The sequence below is a fragment of the Polypterus senegalus genome, chromosome 3, assembly GCF_016835505.1.
Source record: "Polypterus senegalus isolate Bchr_013 chromosome 3, ASM1683550v1, whole genome shotgun sequence".
NCBI lineage: Eukaryota > Metazoa > Chordata > Cladistia > Polypteriformes > Polypteridae > Polypterus > Polypterus senegalus.
This window is the reverse complement of record NC_053156.1, coordinates 298,541,137-298,560,023: the sequence shown is the minus strand read 5'-3', so window position 1 is coordinate 298,560,023 and position 18,887 is coordinate 298,541,137. Positions and strand designations below refer to the sequence as shown.

Below are 18,887 nucleotides of genomic sequence, written 5' to 3'. Positions count from 1 at the left end.
ATATAGTACGTTTTATTTTTTTTATGTTCAATAACACCTTTCAAGTCTATAATATCAGTTATACAGAGCTTTTCATGTGTATCTTTATAAAAATCCCTTTGACAATTGTATATTAATTATACAGTACATTATTTTACAGCACCTTTCATACCAGTCTAATAATATATTTTACATGTATATATTAATTATATAAATGCCTTTCAGGTCTAAATATATGTATCTAATAAAACCTCTAGCAAATCTGCAGAATAATGAGATAGGCAGATATGAAATGCACAATCTAATAATGTTTTTCACATTCAGTTTATCACTTATATAGTGCCTTTCATGTCTATCTATGTGATAGTGTCCTTCAGTTCTATATATTAATCTTATTAGGGCCTTTTGTATTTATCTACATAACAATGTCTGACATCTGCATATTCATTTTATAGTTCATTTCATATCTACTTTATAGTGTCTTTCACATCTGTCTACTAATGTCTTTCACATCTATATATTAACCATATTGTGCCTTAAATGTCTAAATACATCTAGTAATGCCTCCCACATTTGCATATTCCTTATATAGTGCCTTTCGTCTCTCTCTTTCTTTCTCTACCAGTTCACTCCTCTTTCTGCTTTTCCTCCCGTTCCTTATTTTAATCCTCCCCATTTTTTCACTCACCACTCCATTATCTCTTAAGTCTTCCTTTCTTGTCTTTGTCTTCCTCTGGCTCTTCACTTTCCTTGTGCTCTCACTCTACTCTTTTTTTTTTTTTTTTTTTTTTTTTTTTAATTCCCTACCAGTTGTCCATCTTGAATTCCAGACTTATTATGGGCTGGGACGACTAGCCAGGAGCCCACGACGGGAGCAGCTGTTTACACCGCCGCGCTGCTCACTTCATGAATTCAATTAACACCCCAGAGGGACGCCGGTGCGCGAGAGCGAGCGCGAGCCGTTCGGAGCTCATTAATATGCCGGCCAATCAGAGCCCAGCAGACATTCTTGCGCACTCGGGATAATTCATTTCAGCACAGCTGACTGGGACGAGCTCGGGGAACCCAAATAAAAAGCGAGGTGCGAAAATCTTCGGGGCGATGGAAAAAACAAACAGGCAGACAAGAAGGAGAAGAGTGAGAAGAGTTAAAGAATAACTATTGACTAAAAGTCCGCGAATTCAAAAAATATACCGTATAATAATAAACAAACAAAAACAGGAAAGCAATAGAGCTATCAGACATACAGCAATGCAAAGAAACGCGCTCGGGCAGCGCCGCTCTGGGAACTGATGGACTGAGAGTGCGCCGTACGGACAGACGTCGTGTAAACCCCGGCGGGCGGTGGATATGGCGGGGATTTCGGGGCTCGTTCGGTGGTGGGGCGCGGCTATGGATCACCTCAGGGCATTTATGAAAGTCGGGCTGGGGTCCCTTCTTAATATGATAAAAGCAGAGAGTTTTTAACATTTTATAAACACAATGTCAAAATACTGCAACGACCTGGGGTGGGCCATCCCAAGGTAAGGGTCCACATCTGAGGCTCACTGGCGGCCACGACTCCGGGCCAATGGCCTTTAGCAACCGGGCCGGCCCATCCAAAGTGCTCTCTTAATGCACTGCCTGCTCTTATTTTTAGGGGGGGCTTCCCTTAAGTCTTGGCTACTTGAGGAGCAGGTCCCTCTCAGGTCCGGACCATCAGGTGCTACACTACATAGGATTCAGAAAGTATTGAGACCCCTTCACATTCTGCACACTTTACAAGAAGATTTGGAGAACTTTGTCATTTTTTTCTATCGACCTTCACCCACTAACTCTAGAAGACAGTGATGGTGATAACAGGCTTTCAGAAATATTCATAGATTTATTGAAAATCAAAAACTGAAATCTCTCATTTAATTCAGTACTTTTCAGACACCCCTTTAGCAGCAATTCCAGCTTCAGGTCTTCTTTGCTAAATCTCTACAAACTTTACACACCTGCAACTTGGGCAGTTTTTTCTCACTCTTTCTGGCCACTCAAGGACACCCAGTGACCTGTCCTGAAAGCCACACCAGCGTCGTCTTGGTTTTTGTACAATTCGGGTCGTTGAACCGTCACCCCAGTCTGAGGTGGCCTGCGCACTCCTGGAGGTTTTCTTCAAGGACCTCTCTGTACTTGTCTGCATTCATCCTTCTCTCAATTCTGCCATGTCACCCTGTTCCCCATAGCATGATGCTGCCACCAGCATGCTTCATGGTAGGGGACAAGCATTGTCACTCATAAAAATAAAAGTGCCAGAGTGGTTCTTCAGAGCAATGCCACCTTTTTTTTTTTTTTTTAACTGCCCAGGTCTCTGATCCATACCACAATGCTGGTCAGACCACTCGCTGTCTTAAACACTGAAATCATACTTTGGTCACATTCTTCTTCTTTTTCAGTTGATCCCGTTAGGGGTCGCCACAGTGGATCATCTGTTTCCAAATCTTCCTGTCTTGGGCACAGCCATCAGCAGTGTGCTACATGTTCCATCATGTGGTGGGGGCGGCAACTCGTTGTACCAGTGCATGCTCCACAGCCTGACCTCCCCTGCCCTCGTCATCTTGCTCTGTCACCCCCATCACCTGCATGTCCTCAATCACCACATCCATAAACCTTCTCTTAGGCCTTCCTCTTACCCAGCAGCTCTATCCTTAGCACCCTTCTCTCAGTATACCCAGCATTGCTCCTCTGCACATGTCCATCCAACACAGGGCGGGCAGGAAACAAACCCTGGGCAGGGTGCCAGCCCACCGCAGTGCACATGTCCAAGCCAACACAATCTCGCCTCTCTGACTTTGTCTGTCCCACCTGAGCTGACCCTCTAACATCTTCATTTCTAATCCTGTTCATTGTCGTCACACCCAATGCAAATCTAAGCATCTTTAACTCTGCCACCTCCAGCTCTGTCTCCTGTGCCACCGTCCTGTGCCGCCCATATAATATAGCTGGTCTCATTGGTCCTGTAGACCTTCCCTTTCACTTTTGCTGATCTGTCACAAGTCACTCCTGACACTTCACCCTGCCTGCACTCCCTTTTTCACCTTCTCTTCCACAATCCCCATTACTCTGTACTGTTGATCCCAAGTATTTAAACTCCTCCACCTTCGCCAACTCTACTCCCCTCATCCTCACCATTCCACTGACCTCCCTCTCATTCACACACGTATTCTGTCTTGGTGGTCCTACTGACCTTCATTCCTCTCCTCCTCATATCTCCACCTCTCCAGGGTCTCCTCAGCCTGCTCCCTACTCTCTCTACAGATCACAATGTCATCAGCAAACATCACAGTCCATGGGGACTCCTGTCTAGCCTCGTCTGCCAACCTGTCCATCACCATTGCAAATAAAAAAGGGGCTCAGAGCCGATCCCTGATGTAATCCCACATCCACATTGAATGCATCTGTCACTCCTACCTCACCACGGTCACACTTCCCTACATATCTTGTACAACTCTTACGTACTTCTCTGCCACTCCCGACTTCCTCATACAATACCACAGCTCCTCTCGAGGCACCCTGTCATGTGCTTTCTCCAGGTCCACAAAGACACAAGTCACTTAATGCTCACATCTACAGTGGTGTGAAAAACTATTTGCCCCCTTCCTGATTTCTTATTCTTTTGCATGTTTGTCACACAAAATGTTTCTGATCATCAAACACATTTAACCATTAGTCAAATATAACACAAGTAAACACAAAATGCAGTTTTTAAATGATGGTTTTTATTATTTAGGGAGAAAAAAAATCCAAACCTACATGGCCCTGTGTGAAAAAGTAATTGCCCCTTGTTCAAAAATCACCTAACTGTGGTGTATCACACCTGAGTTCAATTTCCGTAGCCACCCCCAGGCCTGATTACTGCCACACCTGTTTCAATCAAGAAATCACTTAAATAGGATCCATCCTCTTAGATCTGAGTGTTGCATTTGACACCATTGATCATAATATTCTTAGAAATCGCCTTAGTCAATGGGTGGGCCTCTCTGGCAGGGTCTTAAATTGGTTTGAATCCTACCTGGCAGGGAGAAAATTCTTTGTGAGTTGTGGTAACCACATCTCGAAGACACATGATATCCGATATGGTGTTCCACAAGGCTCTATCCTGGGTCCGCTGTTATTCTCAATCTATATGCTTCCGTTAGGTCAGATTATCTCAGGTTACAATGTGAGCTACCACAGCTATGCTGATGACACACAGCTGTACTTATCTATAGCACCTGATGACTCCGACTCTTTCGATACACTAACACAATGTCTTACTGGTATTTCTGAATGGATGAATAGTAATTTTCTCAAACTAAATAAAGAGAAAACTGAAATTTTGGTAATTGGCAATAATGGATTCAGCGAGGTTATCAGAAATAAACTTAATGCACTAGGATTAAAAGTTAAGACGGAAGTAAAAAATTTAGGGGTAACCGTTGACTGTAATCTGAATTTTAAATCACATATTCATCAGACCACTAGGACAGCATTTTTTCATTTAAGAAACATAGCTAAAGTTAGACCTCTTATATCATTGAAAGATGCTGAGAAATTAATTCACGCTTTTGTTTTCAGTAGACTAGATTACTGTAACGCACTCCTCTCAGGACTACCCAAAAAGACATAAATCATTTGCAACGAGTGCAGAATGCAGCTGCTAGAATCCTAACTGGGAGAAGAAAATCCAAGCACATTTCTCCAGTTTTGATGTCACTACACTGGTTACCTGTGTCATTCAGGATTGACTTTAAAATACTGCTTATGGTTTATAAAGCCTTAAATAATCTGCTCCATCTTATATATCGGAATGTCTGACATCTTATATTCCAAATTGTAACCTTAGATCCTCAAATGAGTGTCTCCTTATAATTCCAAAAGCTAAACTTAAAAGAAGTGGTGAGGTGGCCTTCTGCTGTTATGCACCTAAAATCTGGAATAGCCTGCCAATAGGAATTCGCCAGGCAAATACAGTGGAGCACTTTAAAACACTGCTGAAAACACATTACTTTAACATGGCCTTTTATAACTTCACTTTAACTTAATCCTGATACTCTGTATGTTCAATTCTTCATAATAACTATTCATGGTGGCTCTAAAATCCATACTGACCCCTACTCTCTCTTCTGTTTCTTTTTCCGGTTTCTTTGTGGTGGCGGCCTGCCACCACCACCTACTCAAAGCATCATGATGCTCCAACATTGATGGACTGAAAGCCAGAAGTCTACGTGACCATCATCATCAGGTCCTTCCATGAAAATATGATGATTTATGTTAGGTAGAATGCCCAGAGGGGACTGGGCGGTCTCTTGGTCTGGAACCCTACAGATTTTATTTTTTCTCCAGCTTTTGGAGTTTTTTGTTTTTCTGTCCACCCTGGCCATCGGACCTTACTCTTATTCTATGTTAATTAATGTTGACTTATGTTTATTTTTTATTGTGTCTTCTATTTTTCTATTCATTTTGTAAAGCACTTTGAGCTACATTTTTTTGTATGATTATGTGCTATATAAATAAATGTTGATTGATTGATTGATTGATAGGAGCTGCCTGACACAGAGAAGTCGACCAAAAGCACCTCAAAAGCTAGACATCATGCCAAGATCCAAAGAAATTCAGGAACAAATGAGAACAGAAGTCATTGAGATCTATCAGTCTGGTAAAGGTTATAAAGCCATTTCTAAAGCTTTGGGACTCCAGAACCACAGTGAGAGCCATTATCCACAAATGGCAAAACATGGAACAGTGGTGAACCTTCCCAGGAGTGGCCGGCCGACCAAAATTACCCCAAGAGCGCAGAGCGACTCATCTGAGAGGTCACAAAAGACCCCAGGACAACGTCTAAAGAACTGCAGGCCTCACTTGCCTCAATTAAGGTCAGTGTTCACGACTCCACCATAAGAAAGAGACTGGGCAAAAACGGCCTGCATGGCAGATTTCCAAGACGCAAACCACTGTTAAGCAAAAAGAACATTAGGGCTCGTCTCAATTTTGCTAAGAAACATCTCAATGATTGCCAAGACTTTGGGAAAATACCTTGTGGACTGATGAGACAAAAGTTGAACTTTTGGAAGGCAAATGTCCGTTACATCTGGCGTAAAAGGAACACAGCATTTCAGAAAAAGAACATCATACCAACAGTAAAATATGGTGGTGGTAGTGTGATGGTCTGGGGTTGTTTTGCTGCTTCAGGACCTGGAAGGCTTGCTGTGATAGATGGAACCATGAATTCTACTGTCTACCAAAAAATCCTGAAGGAGAATGTCCGGCCATCTGTTCGTCAACTCAAGCTGAAGCGATCTTGGGTGCTGCAACAGGACAATGACCCAAAACACACCAGCAAATCCACCTCTGAATGGCTGAAGAAAAACAAAATGAAGACTTTGGAGTGGCCTAGTCAAAGTCCTGATCTGAATCCAATTGAGATGCTATGGCATGACCTTAAAAGGCGGTTCATGCTAGAAAACCCTCAAATAAAGCTGAATTACAACAATTCTGCAAAGATGAGTGGGCCAAAATTCCTCCAGAGCTGTAAAAGACTCATTGCAAGTTATCGGAAACGCTTGATTGCAGTTATTGCTGCTAAGGGTGGCCCAACCAGTTATTAGGTTCAGGGGGCAATTACTTTTCACACAGGGCCATGTAGGTTTGATGTTTTTTTCTCCCTAAATAATAAAAACCATCATTTAAAAACTGCACTTTGTGTTTACTTGTGTTATATTTGACTAATGGTTAAATGTGTTTGATGATCAGAAACATTTTGTGTGACAAACATGCAAAAGAATAAGAAATCAGGAAGGGGGCAAATAGTTTTTCACACCACTGTATATATATATATATATATATTATAGAAAAAATCTTGTGTTGAGACATGATCTTCTGACGTCACGCGAGACTAGACATTACAACTTTAGGAACCAAGACCCGTGAGACGGTGACTGTTGCACATCACGCCCCACTTACAAACAATTTAAAACAAGTCCATGGACATCTAATCTCGCAGTTGTTGGAATGCTTTTGGCAGACACACTTGATGTGCTCCCAGCTCTTAAAAATGTTGTACGTTCAAGATGGCACGCCAACAACTGAGCGAAGAAGAAAGAGCAGCGTGTTGAAATAGAGACATTGGAGAGAAAAGAAGGCATCAAACGGATGCACAAGAGAACAATAATAATCGATGTGCAAATTCAGAAAATAAGGAAAGTAATAATCAGCCCAGATGTCCCGTAAGAGACACTTTAACGTCCCGCAAGACAAAGCAGTGAGTCCAAAAGACAGCTGCTGTACAGGCTTTAAAATGATCGACGCACAGAGCGAGAAGCAGAACATGCAGCTCGGCAGGAGGAGCAGTAAAGCAAGCAGGTGATCAGACCGCATCTCCTTAGCGTGCGTTCAGCCACCTCCTTCACAATGCGAGTGGCAGAGACGCGAAGTGGCTGGCACGTGGCGCGTGGTGCACCCTGGGGTGAGGGGGAGGGGGATGGACTTGTGAAGCAAGCAGGGGGCAAATCCCCCTAGTATATTAAACTATTAAAGTTGTCAGAAATAAAATTGAAATTTGTAATTGAAAGTTTCCTCGGTGGTTTCGTTTTGCCGGTGTGTTCATCTGGCTTGTGGATTAGCAGAAGGGAAAGTAAAAGGGTCACTGTGTTTGCCGATGTGCTCGCCTCGTTCCTGTTTTAGCCGCTAAGCGAGTGACTCTCTCTTTGAAGGTTTCGTTCTGCCGATGTGCTCGCCTCGCTTGCGTATCCTCGGAGGTGGAACCCCTCGGCCCGACTCCACCTCTCACTTCCGGGCCGGACAGACACACACACATTTCCACGGGTAGACGTTTATAAATAAGACTCTTGGGGGCTTCGCTCGCCAACCCCCGTGTTTGGTTTCCCGGAGACACACTTGTAAGATTTTTTTTTCTTTAAATTGTTGCTATTTCATTAGTTTCATTTTTATTTCAGAACTTCTGTATAAACAATATTTGGAATCTTTCGAGTCCCAACGTGATGAATCTTTTTAATGAGCTCCGTGAGACGTGTTCAATGACTTTGTACCATAATTCAGGACAGGCTTCTCTGTTTGGAATTTCAGCACAGACAAAACGATCGACATCATCATCAGTTAATCATTTTTTTTGCAAAGTAACCAATAAATGCATGTGAGGTAAACTCCGTGTTTGAAATTCTCTGACTTAAACTAATTTCCTTTTGGTTGCGTTCAATGTGATCTGTGCTATCTTTTTTTTTTTGATACTGTAGCGACTGACGTAATAAAGTGTCACAAAAGTTCTACTTCAACAATCGCCGACTGCGTAACCTCAAACACAACTTTCTAGCACCCTCTCCAAACCCTCATCCCGCGGGTCTCGTCTCCCCCTTACCGTACCAGTCAGCACCCAGCTATCAGTCCTCCATGCTGCCCTCTGCCCTCCCTCGATTGAACCTAACAGTCACTTAAAACAAGAAAGGCTTCCGCTTGCCCGGGACGCTACAATACTTTTGACTGTTACTGCTTTCATATTCTGTACCTTTCTCTGCACGCGTATCGCGCCTTGGGTCTCTTTTCTCCTTCTTTGCTGAGGGCACAGGATCTGTGTGTGCCACGTGACTTTACATGACTGAATGTTTTGCTGGATGGCCGGTGCTCCTACTTGATAAGAAAGGCGAGACGGCCCTGGGACAATCTGTTGGCAACGAGTTTCATGTTCACGGTCCCCGTGAGACGCTGCGTAGCCAGTCTTTGTTGTCTCGCGGGTCTTTAAAATGTCTTTCGAGAACTGCCGAGAAGATCACGCATCGTCGCCTTGCTTTTTCATTCCATCAGGATTTTTTTTATATATATATATAGAGAGAGATATATACTCAGCAAAAAAAGAAACGTCCCTTTTTCAGGACTGTGTATTTCAACAATAATGTTTTAAAAATCCAAATAACTTGACAGATCTTCATTGTAAAGGGTTTAAACAATGTTTTCCATGCATGTTCAATTAACCATAATCAATTAATTAACATGCACCTGTGGAATGGTCGTTAAGACCTTAACAGCTGACAGAAAGTAGGCATTTAAGGTCACAGTTCTAAAAACGCAGGACTTGTCTACCGACTGTGAAAGATGCCCAGGGTCCCTGCTCATCTGCGTGAACGTGCATTAGGCCTGCTGCAGGGAGGCATGAGGACTGCTGAATAAACTGCCATGTCCGCACTGTGAGACGCCTAAGACAGCGCTACAGGGAGACAGGAAGGACAGCTGATCATCCTCGCAGTGGAAGACTACATGTAACAACACCTGCACAGGATCGGTACATCCGAACATCACACCTGCGTGACAGGTACAGGATGGCCACAACAACTGCCCGAGTCACACCAGGAACACACAATCCCTCCATCAGTGCTCAGACTGTCCGCAATAGGCTGAGAGAGGCTGGACTGAGGGCTTGTAGGCCTGTTGTAAGGCAGGTCCTTACCAGACATCACCAGCAACAACGCCGCCTATGGGCACAAACCCACCTTCGCTGGACCAGACAGGAGTGGCAAAAAGTGCTCTTCACTGATGAGTCACGGTTTTGTCTCACCAGGGGTGATGGACGGATTCGTGTTTATCGTCGAAGGAATTGAGCACGTCTGGGACCTGTTGGATCGCAGGGTGAGTGCTAGGGCCATTCCCCCCAGAAATGTCCAGGAACTTGCAGGTGCCTTGGTGGAAGAGTGGGGTAACATCTCACAGCAAGAACTGACAAATCTGGTCCAGTCCATGAGGAGGAGATGCACTGCAGTACTTCAAGCAGCTGGTGGCCACACCAGATACTGACTGGTACTTTTGATTTTGAGCCTCCCTTCATTCAGGGACACATTGTGAGACATTTTTAGTTTATGTCTTATGGTGTTGACTCTTTTAGTGTTCATACAAATATTTACACATTAAGTTTACTGAAAGTAAAAACAGTTGAAAGTCAGAGGACGTTTCTTTTTTTGCTCAGTATATGTATAAAATCCAACACCTGTCTGTCTGCCCGCTCTTCACAAGTGAATTACTTAACAGATTTAGATCGGGTTTTTTTCTATAATCTGCTTGAACCTTCCGGTTGATTTTGCGACTTCTCTCTTCACACTACAGTAGGTGTCGTAGTTTGCTTGTGGTACCAATTTATTTGTGCAAATCCAAGAGAGATGCAACGGGCTGAGAGGAGAGGGGTGGGGCCTCAGGAGTAGGGTACTGGGCACTCCTGTGCCAGCTTCTGTTTGAGTCACTCTACCTCACGCCACGTGTTGGAGCGCACCTCGCTTCCGCTTAGCTAGCTATCGATACCTGTTTGTTCAGCAGACGTCATCACCTACAGGTCGTTAAGGAGTAACGTTTGATATTTTTGAGAGAGAAATCAGAGCTCCGTGTGTTTGAGAGGGTAGCTGCTGATTGGCAGAGACATCACAGTCATGTGCTTTTCTCCCCACGTTGGGGACGCTCTCCAATCAGAGTTGAACACGATCAGATACATTGACAACGTTTGACGTTGGAGCATAAATACCTTCCACTTGGCCAGAATGACTATTTATGAATTTTTTTTTTTATTGATTTTTAAAGTTTGTCCTATTTCACTAGTACGTGGGTGGAGCCGCGGCGGACAGCTAAGTTTTGTTTTATACTTTCCTCCATTCTTGATCTCCTGGCTCCTGACCTTGCCTGCATCTTCAAAGAAAGGCTCAATAGAAAGAGCTCTCATGGCGGCAATCGGATTACAGAATAACGAGAGAGGGATTAGCGCTCTGAAAATACCGTCCACCGACCTGTCAGGCAAGGCCACCAGGTGATCGGCGTTCACACCCGGCTGAGGACTACGTGCTTCAGTCCTTTAGTGAAAGTTTATTGTGAAAGGCCCTTCATTCAGCCTGTCAAGGTTCTTTCTGATTGGTGGAGAAGTCAGTCATCGAAAGGCCCAAATGGTGTTCTTGAGCTTCTTAACTTTATTTAAAGTGCAAAATCACCCTGCAACATGGTGTCAATACACTGTAGAAATCAGAAGAATACATGAGACATATCTCTCTATTATGAAAGACAATCTTCAGACGAGACGAGACTTGCCAAGATGGTAGAGAGGGTCCCGCACTCCTCTCCACCATTTCCTGTTCACGGCCCACACCCGCGGTCCTCTCACCTCTCCTTGGTGTGAATACTTTTGTTAGACTCGCTTCCTGCACTCTCAGCTCTTACACATTTTTATGTTTTCCTCACTTTAAGCTCCCAATTGAAGAAGACGCATTATATCCAAATCTTATTGAAGAGTTTCATCCCAGAGGGTTGTTCTTTAGGGGCGGCACGGTGGTGCAGTTAGGGGATCCGGGTTCGCTTCCCGGGTCCTCCCTGTGTGGAGTTTGTTAGCGTGGATTTCCTCCCACAGTCCAAAGACATGCAAGTTAGGTGGATTGGCAATCCTAAATTGTCCCTGGTGTGTGTGCCCTGTGGTGTGCTGGCACCCTGCCCGGGGTTTGTTCTCTGCCTTGTGCCCTGTGTTGGCTGGGTTTGGCTCCAGCAGACCCCAGTGACCCTGTAGTTAGGATATAGAAGGCTGGATAATGGATGGATGGATGGTTCTTTAATGTACATAATATAAAAATATGATCCTTGTCTTGCGGTTTACTCCTCAAATATCCATCCCCATCTCTGAGTATACAAGAAAGTCGAGGGGAGACCACTCCCGATTTTTATATAATGGAATAACACTTTGCCATGCATGATGACTTTCCTAAAAGGTATGTATGCCCTGGCAGAGTCACCCACACACAGAGAACGTTCCTGATGTTTGTCTGAGTATGCGGACACAGCGTCACTCTGATTACACAGGAGCAGATTTAGCCTTTTTAATGGGCCCTAGGACCCCGTATTCTCCCAGCATCTCCTTCAAAATCCCTCGAGGAGCACAGTCATAGGTCTTCTCTAAGTCCACAATATATATGCAGACCGACTAGGCCGACTCCCATGCCCCCTCCAGGACCTTCATGAGAGTAAGGAGCTGGTCCACCGTTCCACGACCCAAATGAAACCTGCGTTGCTCCTCCTGGACCTGAGGATTCCACGACTGGACGGAGTCTCCTTTCCAGTACCCAGGCATAAACTATTCCAGTGACACTGAGGAGTGTGATCCCCCAACAGTTAGAGCACACTTTCTGCCCCCACATTTTAAAGATGGTGGGGTACAACCCCAGTCTGCCATTCCAGGGGGCACAGCTCCTGGCGAAGACATAGCATTGAAAAGGCACATCTGCCATGACAGCCCAACAACACTGAAACAACAACCACAACCCAACAATCAAATTCAGCTCCGTACATTTATTTAATTTAAACAAATAACTAAAAGATTTGCTCATCCCGAGTTAGATCATGAAGGACACAAAGCTAACCCTAACCCTAACCCCAAATTTATTCAAGTAAAACTGAATCTGAAGTGAACTTCTCTTTGCAAAACAACCTGCCAACCTGAAAGAAATGGTGCCCTCATGCGGACTCCGCCCACCACTTTACATACAGCCACACCCACCAGCCCCGCCCTATAAATGGTCCTGCTCAGCATTGAACAGACAACTGTGAGCCACTAATGGCGGTGCGATCGCCCTCCTGCTTCTCATCCTCATGCTCAGTAAAAAGCAGGGGTTACCCCACCTGGGACCCCCGAAAACCTCTGCAACCCTCTTAGGGGTTTTCTAGCAGCATAAATATTTCAGACACGGACACGTCAGACTCTGACTTGTAGCCAATGACCCGTGGGTGCCTTCGCCATATGCTGCACGTCTGTTATTAATTGTTGGGCTGTCAAGTGTGGCGCCGCCAAAGGGTGCATCAATTATTCAGGACCCCCATGAGGTCAGCCCAGGGTTTTCCATTTGAACTCTTTGTATTCATCCATTAGCAATTGCGAGGAGAGAATCGACAGCAAAGACAGAAACGATGAAGAAAAACGGCAAGCAGCTCTTCTTCTTTAATGGTTCTTTACTGGTTTGTGTGGTTCCTCATAGAGCCATTGACTGACCGTTCTGGGGAGGGGACTTTACACATGAAGTTGGTTCTTTGTGCTTTGATAAACTCCCTAATATGTAGAGAAAAAAAAATGGAATCTTTAATGTGTGGTAGACGTATAGTGGACGCTAACAGATCAAGAAGATGGGGATGTAGTCTGTGCTACTGGACGTTACTGGACCCATTGGTATTTCACAAACCTGTGACTGTCTATTTCTGGCTATTAAGTTAATGGAGCCCATTATGGGTCTAAATAAATTAAGGTTCTATCTGGAACCTTCATGTGGATGGGTGGTTTGGGTGGTTCTGTCTCCTCTGTCTCCTCACTCCTGGGGGTAACCTGAGATTCCTGCACTTATTAAACCTTCTTGGCATTACGTTTACCCCCCAGAAAAAGGAGTGAAAATAAGAAGAACTGTTATAAGGTGTAACAGAAGCATCAGGTTGCCACTTCTTCACCCAGAGAACCACAGACAGAGAGAATAAGTGACCAAGTAGTCCGGTGAAGGGACCTTCAAGACTTGCCCTGATGTCATTCCGGAGGAGTTAGGTGGGCAGGACTGGCGACCGCTATTGGGCTGAATGGCCCGTCCTTGTCATCATTTTTGTGAACGTTCTAACTTTCTATCCAAGGGATGGCGTCCCATTATGCACAGACCCACGGGGTGGCACCAATTAACATACCCTTCACATTTTTTGACATGTGGGAGGACAACTGGAGTGGAATGACGCACGTTTTCCCCCCTCAGTGATATGTGTGACCTTTTCAGACCGAATCAATATAAAACAAAGCCCCCTTTTATTTCCAAGCCATTCTGTGACATCATTCTGCGGCCCGCTCCCTCATTGCCATGGCTGTGGGTGTCTCATTAGCCACATTCTAACCCGACCAACATTCCGGCCAAAGAAAGAACTGCCTGTATGGAGGGTGCTGCTGTGGCCTGGCGCCCTGCCCGGGGGTTTGTTTCCTGACTTGCGCCCTGTGTTGGCTGGGATTGGCTCCAGCAGACCCCCGTGACCTTGGGGTTAGGATATAGTGGGTTGGATGGATGGAGAGTGTAAGAGGGCTGAAGTGATCAGATCACTCCAATGGCCACCTCTAGCTGCACATATTAAGTTCAGATCCTTGGACTACACATTAGCCAATGGGTCACCACCTATCTAAATGGAGACACTAGTGAGGTCTCACGTTCCTTCTGGACCTCTCAGGTGCCCTGGATGAATGGCACCTGGTGGCATCACAACTCAGTCCAGACTCTTCTCAAGTGTAAGCTCCTTACTGGTGGAACGAGCTGCCCACCTCCGTTTCAAACTTCTGACTCCCTCAAAAAACCAATATGTCTTAAATGTCACTTACCCCACATGCGTTAAAGTGACGGCCAAAACAAATTTTCGAATCTTGTGTGTTCATGCGGAAAGGCAGGGAACAAAAGTTTAGAACTCAACAGTCACAGTAGGTGGACCAATGCAGTACAACAGCAGATGAAAACGTCCACTAAAAAAAGAAATCTCACGCTGCTCGTGTCGCGTGATCCACAAACAACGTTGCTTTCAGTCACTTTTACTCACAACGTCCAGCATGTGTAACTTCACTCAAATAAAAACCGCTCAAAAACATGAAAGGAACACTTTGAAAACCCATCAGATCTCAAAGGGAAAAAAAGATCCTGCTGTCTGTCTCTACTGCTATGGACTGATATGGTGATGTGTGAGGAACAACCGGATGGAAATGAAAATCATCAACGGACAGAAGGACACCCCGAAAATCAAAGGGAACAAATGACACAGCAAGCAGGTGAGTCCATTTGGCCGAAATGTCATTGCAGCGACTCCAAATCATGCTCAGTAGTTTGTATGAATCCCCTCATGGCCTGAACACGTCCTAATGAGATGACGGGTGGTGTCCTGGGTGATCTCCTCCCAGATGTGGACCAGGGCATCATTGAGCTCCTGGACAGGCTGAGGTGTCAGATGGACCGAAACATAATGTCCCGCCCAGAGGTGGTCTACTGGATTGAGGTCAGACGAGTGAGCGTGGTGGTGGGGGCCAGTCAATGGGATCAATTCTTTCATCCTCTCACCACATGAGGCCGGGTATTGTCGTGCACCAGGAGGAACCCAGGAGCCACTGCATCAGCATAGGATCTGACAATGGGGTCCAAGGATTTCATCCCGATACCTAATGGCAGTCAAGGTTTTGTTGTCTAGCCTGTAGAGGTCTGTGTGTCCCTCCATGGATATGCCTCCCCAGATCATCACTGACCTCCCACCAAACCAGTCATGCTGAACGATGTTACAGGCAGCATAACGTTCTCCACAGCTTCTCCACACCCTTTCACATCTGATATATGTGCTCAGGGTGAACCTGCTCTCATCTGTGAAAAGCACTTGGCGCCTGCCCATGGTGGACCTGCCAATTATAGTATTCTATTGCATATGCCAATCAAGGTCCACTGTGCCCACTAGAGGACTTCGAGCCATCAGGCTACCTTCATGAAGTCTGCTTCTGATTGTTTGGTCAGAGACATTCACACCAGTGGCCTGCCTGCCTGCTGGAGTTCATTTTGTAGGATCTGGTGGTCCTCATCCTGTTCCTCCTCGACCAAAGGAGCAGATACCGGTGGGTCCTGCTGATGGGTTAAGGACCTTCTACAAGGGGCCCTGTCCAGCTCTCCTAGAGTAACTGCCTGTCTGTCTCCTGGAATCTCCTCCATGCCCTTGAGACTGTGCTGGGAGACACAGCAAACCCTCTGCCAATAGCATGTGTTGATGTTGGACTACCTGTGCCAGCTCTGTAGGGTCCAGGTATGGCCTCATGCTACCAGTAGTGACACTGACTGTATCCAAATGCAAAATGAGTGACAAAACAGATGAGGAGGGAAAAATGACAGTGGCCTCTCTCCACCTGTTAAACCATTCATTCCTGTTTTGGGGGTCGTCTCAGTGTTGCCCAAAGCAGCTGAAACTGATGAACAAGCCCCTCTGCTCCTTAACTGAGCAGATCAACATCCCACAAGTGTCACTGACTTGATGCTAGACTCTCATTACAGTGGTCCTTTCATTTTTTTGAGAAGTTTATTTTGAAGTAAACTCTCGTGAACAAGGAAGGAAGGGCGACTACCAAGAAAAAGGAGGGAGGAAGTGAAGCAGGCGCTGAAAAGATGAAGAATGGAAAGGCAACCAGACGGGATCAAATACCATTGGACGTGTGGAAGAGTTCAGGAGAACGGGGGGAGATGTGTGGTGGGAGTTAATGTAGAAGATCTGAACAGGAGAGAATACAAATGGAGGGACAGCAGGACTGTACTCGTCTATGAGGAGAAGGGCGAGACTGAGGATTGTGGAAACTACAGAGGGATAAAGCTGATGTCACCCACATTTGAGAGCTCTAGACAGAAGGCTTAGGGAAGAGACCACCACAGGGGAGGAGCAGTTTGGTTTGATGGGAAGGAGAGGACCAACTGATGGAGTCTTTCCATTGCAAAACTCATAGAGAAGCTTTGAGAGAAACAGAAAGGTCTGCCTGAGGTGGTCAGGTGCCACGTCAAGAGGTCTGGAGGGGCATGAGACAGAAATGGGGACCAGGGAAGTGTGTGAGGAATGTGTAGGACATGCATGAGGGAGTGAGGACTCGGGTTAAAAGCAGTGTTGGGGTAACAGTTTGAGGTGGTCTGCACCAAGGGTCTTCTTGAATTTCTGACCTCTTTGATTTGCATGTGGGTGTGTTGAGTCGTGGGATAAAAGGCCAAGCCCCCCAAGAGCAGGATAAGAAGAGGAAGTGGACAGAAAGTCGGAAGAATGGAGAAGGGCTTGGGTGGAAGATAAATAGGAAGAAGAAGAGAAAAGATCTGAGGTGTGATGATGATCAGGATTCAGAAGTTAGCCTGCAGCGGGAGCAGCCGAAGGGTGGAGACGTTTAAATGTGAAGGGTCACACCCACCACACGACAAACCACCTGGATTGGCACCCAAGTGTAACGTTAATCTCCAAGCAGGTCCTCCAATTTATGGGGTTGGAGGCAGCATTGGCACCCCAGCCACCGTAAAAAAAATCTAGTGTGTCACCCAAGCTGGAAAACAAATGCAGAGACAACCCATAGAGAGCCATGTGGAACGGAACAAATGGAAGAAGGCATCAGGAGTGTTGTGCGGTCAAAGAATTAAGGTGAAGGTTAAAGGTCGGCTTTTTAAGATGGTGCTAAGACCGGCAGTGATGTATGGAGCTGAGACGTGGGTGGTAATGGTGGGCACAGGAGAAGAAGATGGAATGTGGTAGAAAGGAGAATGTGGAGATGGACGTGTGGAGTTACAGAAAAGGACAGAACGAGAAATGAGACAAGCAGAGGAGAGAGATATCTAGGAAAGGACAGTCCTTACAGAAGGACAGCAGACAATGTGGGGCAGATTTGTGGCAAATGTACTTTAATGTCAGTAAATGTAAAGAATTACAACAACAACAGCAGCATTTATTTATATAGCAAAAAAAAAAAAAGTAGCTCAAAGTGCTTTACACGTAGGAAGTAAAAATGTGAAGCGTGAATACACAATGGGCGTTCTGAAAATCGAGAGTCCACCTTATGAGAAGGATTTAGGAGTCGTAGTGAACTCAACACTATCAACGGCCAGACATTGTTGAGAAGCCATTAAGAAGGCTAACAGACTGTCAGGTTATATAGCGCCTTGATGTGTGGTGAACAAGTCACTGGACGTTCTGCTCAGTCTTTATAACACACTGGTTAGGCCTCATCTGGAGTCCTATTTGGATAGGAATATAAAGAACAAGCTGGGTAAGTTCAATAGAGTGTAATTGCAGACCGCAGTACCTATGAGGTCAGTCATTTAATGCCCCAACATCACGAAACGCCCTCAACGTCAGTCACGTAACGCCCATCACATTAGACTATGATTAACATTAGGGCCCCGGGTGGTAGGAGGGTTACCTGAGTCAAAGGGCGCTTTGTGACTGACGTTGTGGGCATTACCTGATCTACGTCATAGGAATTGCAAGGTGCAGCTTGACCCTTCTCGTTAAGTTTGCAGATCATACCAAGATTGGCAGAAAATGTAGAATTTGTGGAGTCATCACAGAGGGACTTGGACAGCAGACAGGTTTGGGCAGATTTGTGGCAGATGAAATTCAATGTCAGTAAATGCAAAGAATTACACATAGGAAGTGAAAATGTGAGGTTTGAATACACAATGGAGGGGTCAGAAAATTGAGAGTCCACCTTATGAGAAGGATTTAGGAGTCGTAGTGGACTCTAAGCTATCGACTGCCAGTCAGTGTTCAGAAGCCATTAAGAAGGCTAACAGTATGTCAGGTTATATAGCGCCTTGATGTGTGCAGTACAAGTCACAGGAGGTTCTGCTCAGTCTTTATAACACACTGGTGAGGCCTCATCTGGAGTCCTGTGTGCAGTTTTGGTCTCCAGGCTCCATGAAGGACATAACAGCACTAGAAAAAGTCCAGAGAAGAGGGACCAGGCTGATTACGGGGCTACAGGGGATGAGTTATGAGGAAGGATTAAAAGAGCTGAGCCTTTACAGGAGATGAAGAGGAGACCTGAGTGAAGTGTTTAAAATAATGAAGAGAATCAGTCCAGTGGATCGAGACAGTGATTTTAAAATGAGTTCGTCAAGAACATGGGGACACAGTTGGAAACTTGTAAAGGGGAAATTTCACACTTCTTTACACAAAGAACGATAGCCACTTGGAATAAGCGACCAAGTACTGTGGTGGACAGTAAGACTTTAGGGACTTTCAAAACTCGACTTGATGTTATTTCTGAAGAAATAAGTGGATAGGACTGGTGAGCTCTGTTGGGCTGAATGGCCTGTTCTCATCCAGATTGTTCTGATGTTCTAATGAAATGCTATGGACACGTGATGAGGAAAGACAAGGAATAT

General features: G+C 45.2%; 1 protein-coding gene across 2 annotated transcripts in view; it reads right to left on the bottom strand.

Moving 5' to 3' along the window:
* inka2 (inka box actin regulator 2) overlaps nt 1-18,887 on the bottom strand; it is a 47,576-nt gene that overhangs the window by 7,418 nt on the left and 21,271 nt on the right. The window contains exon 1 of one of the 2 annotated variants that reach the window (XM_039749494.1): nt 668-730. The exons of the other annotated variant lie outside the window; for it this stretch is intronic. The gene's annotated coding sequence lies outside the window, so the exon portion shown is untranslated. Of the gene's footprint in view, nt 1-667; nt 731-18,887 lie in introns of those variants that run through there. 2 annotated transcript variants of the gene reach the window in all.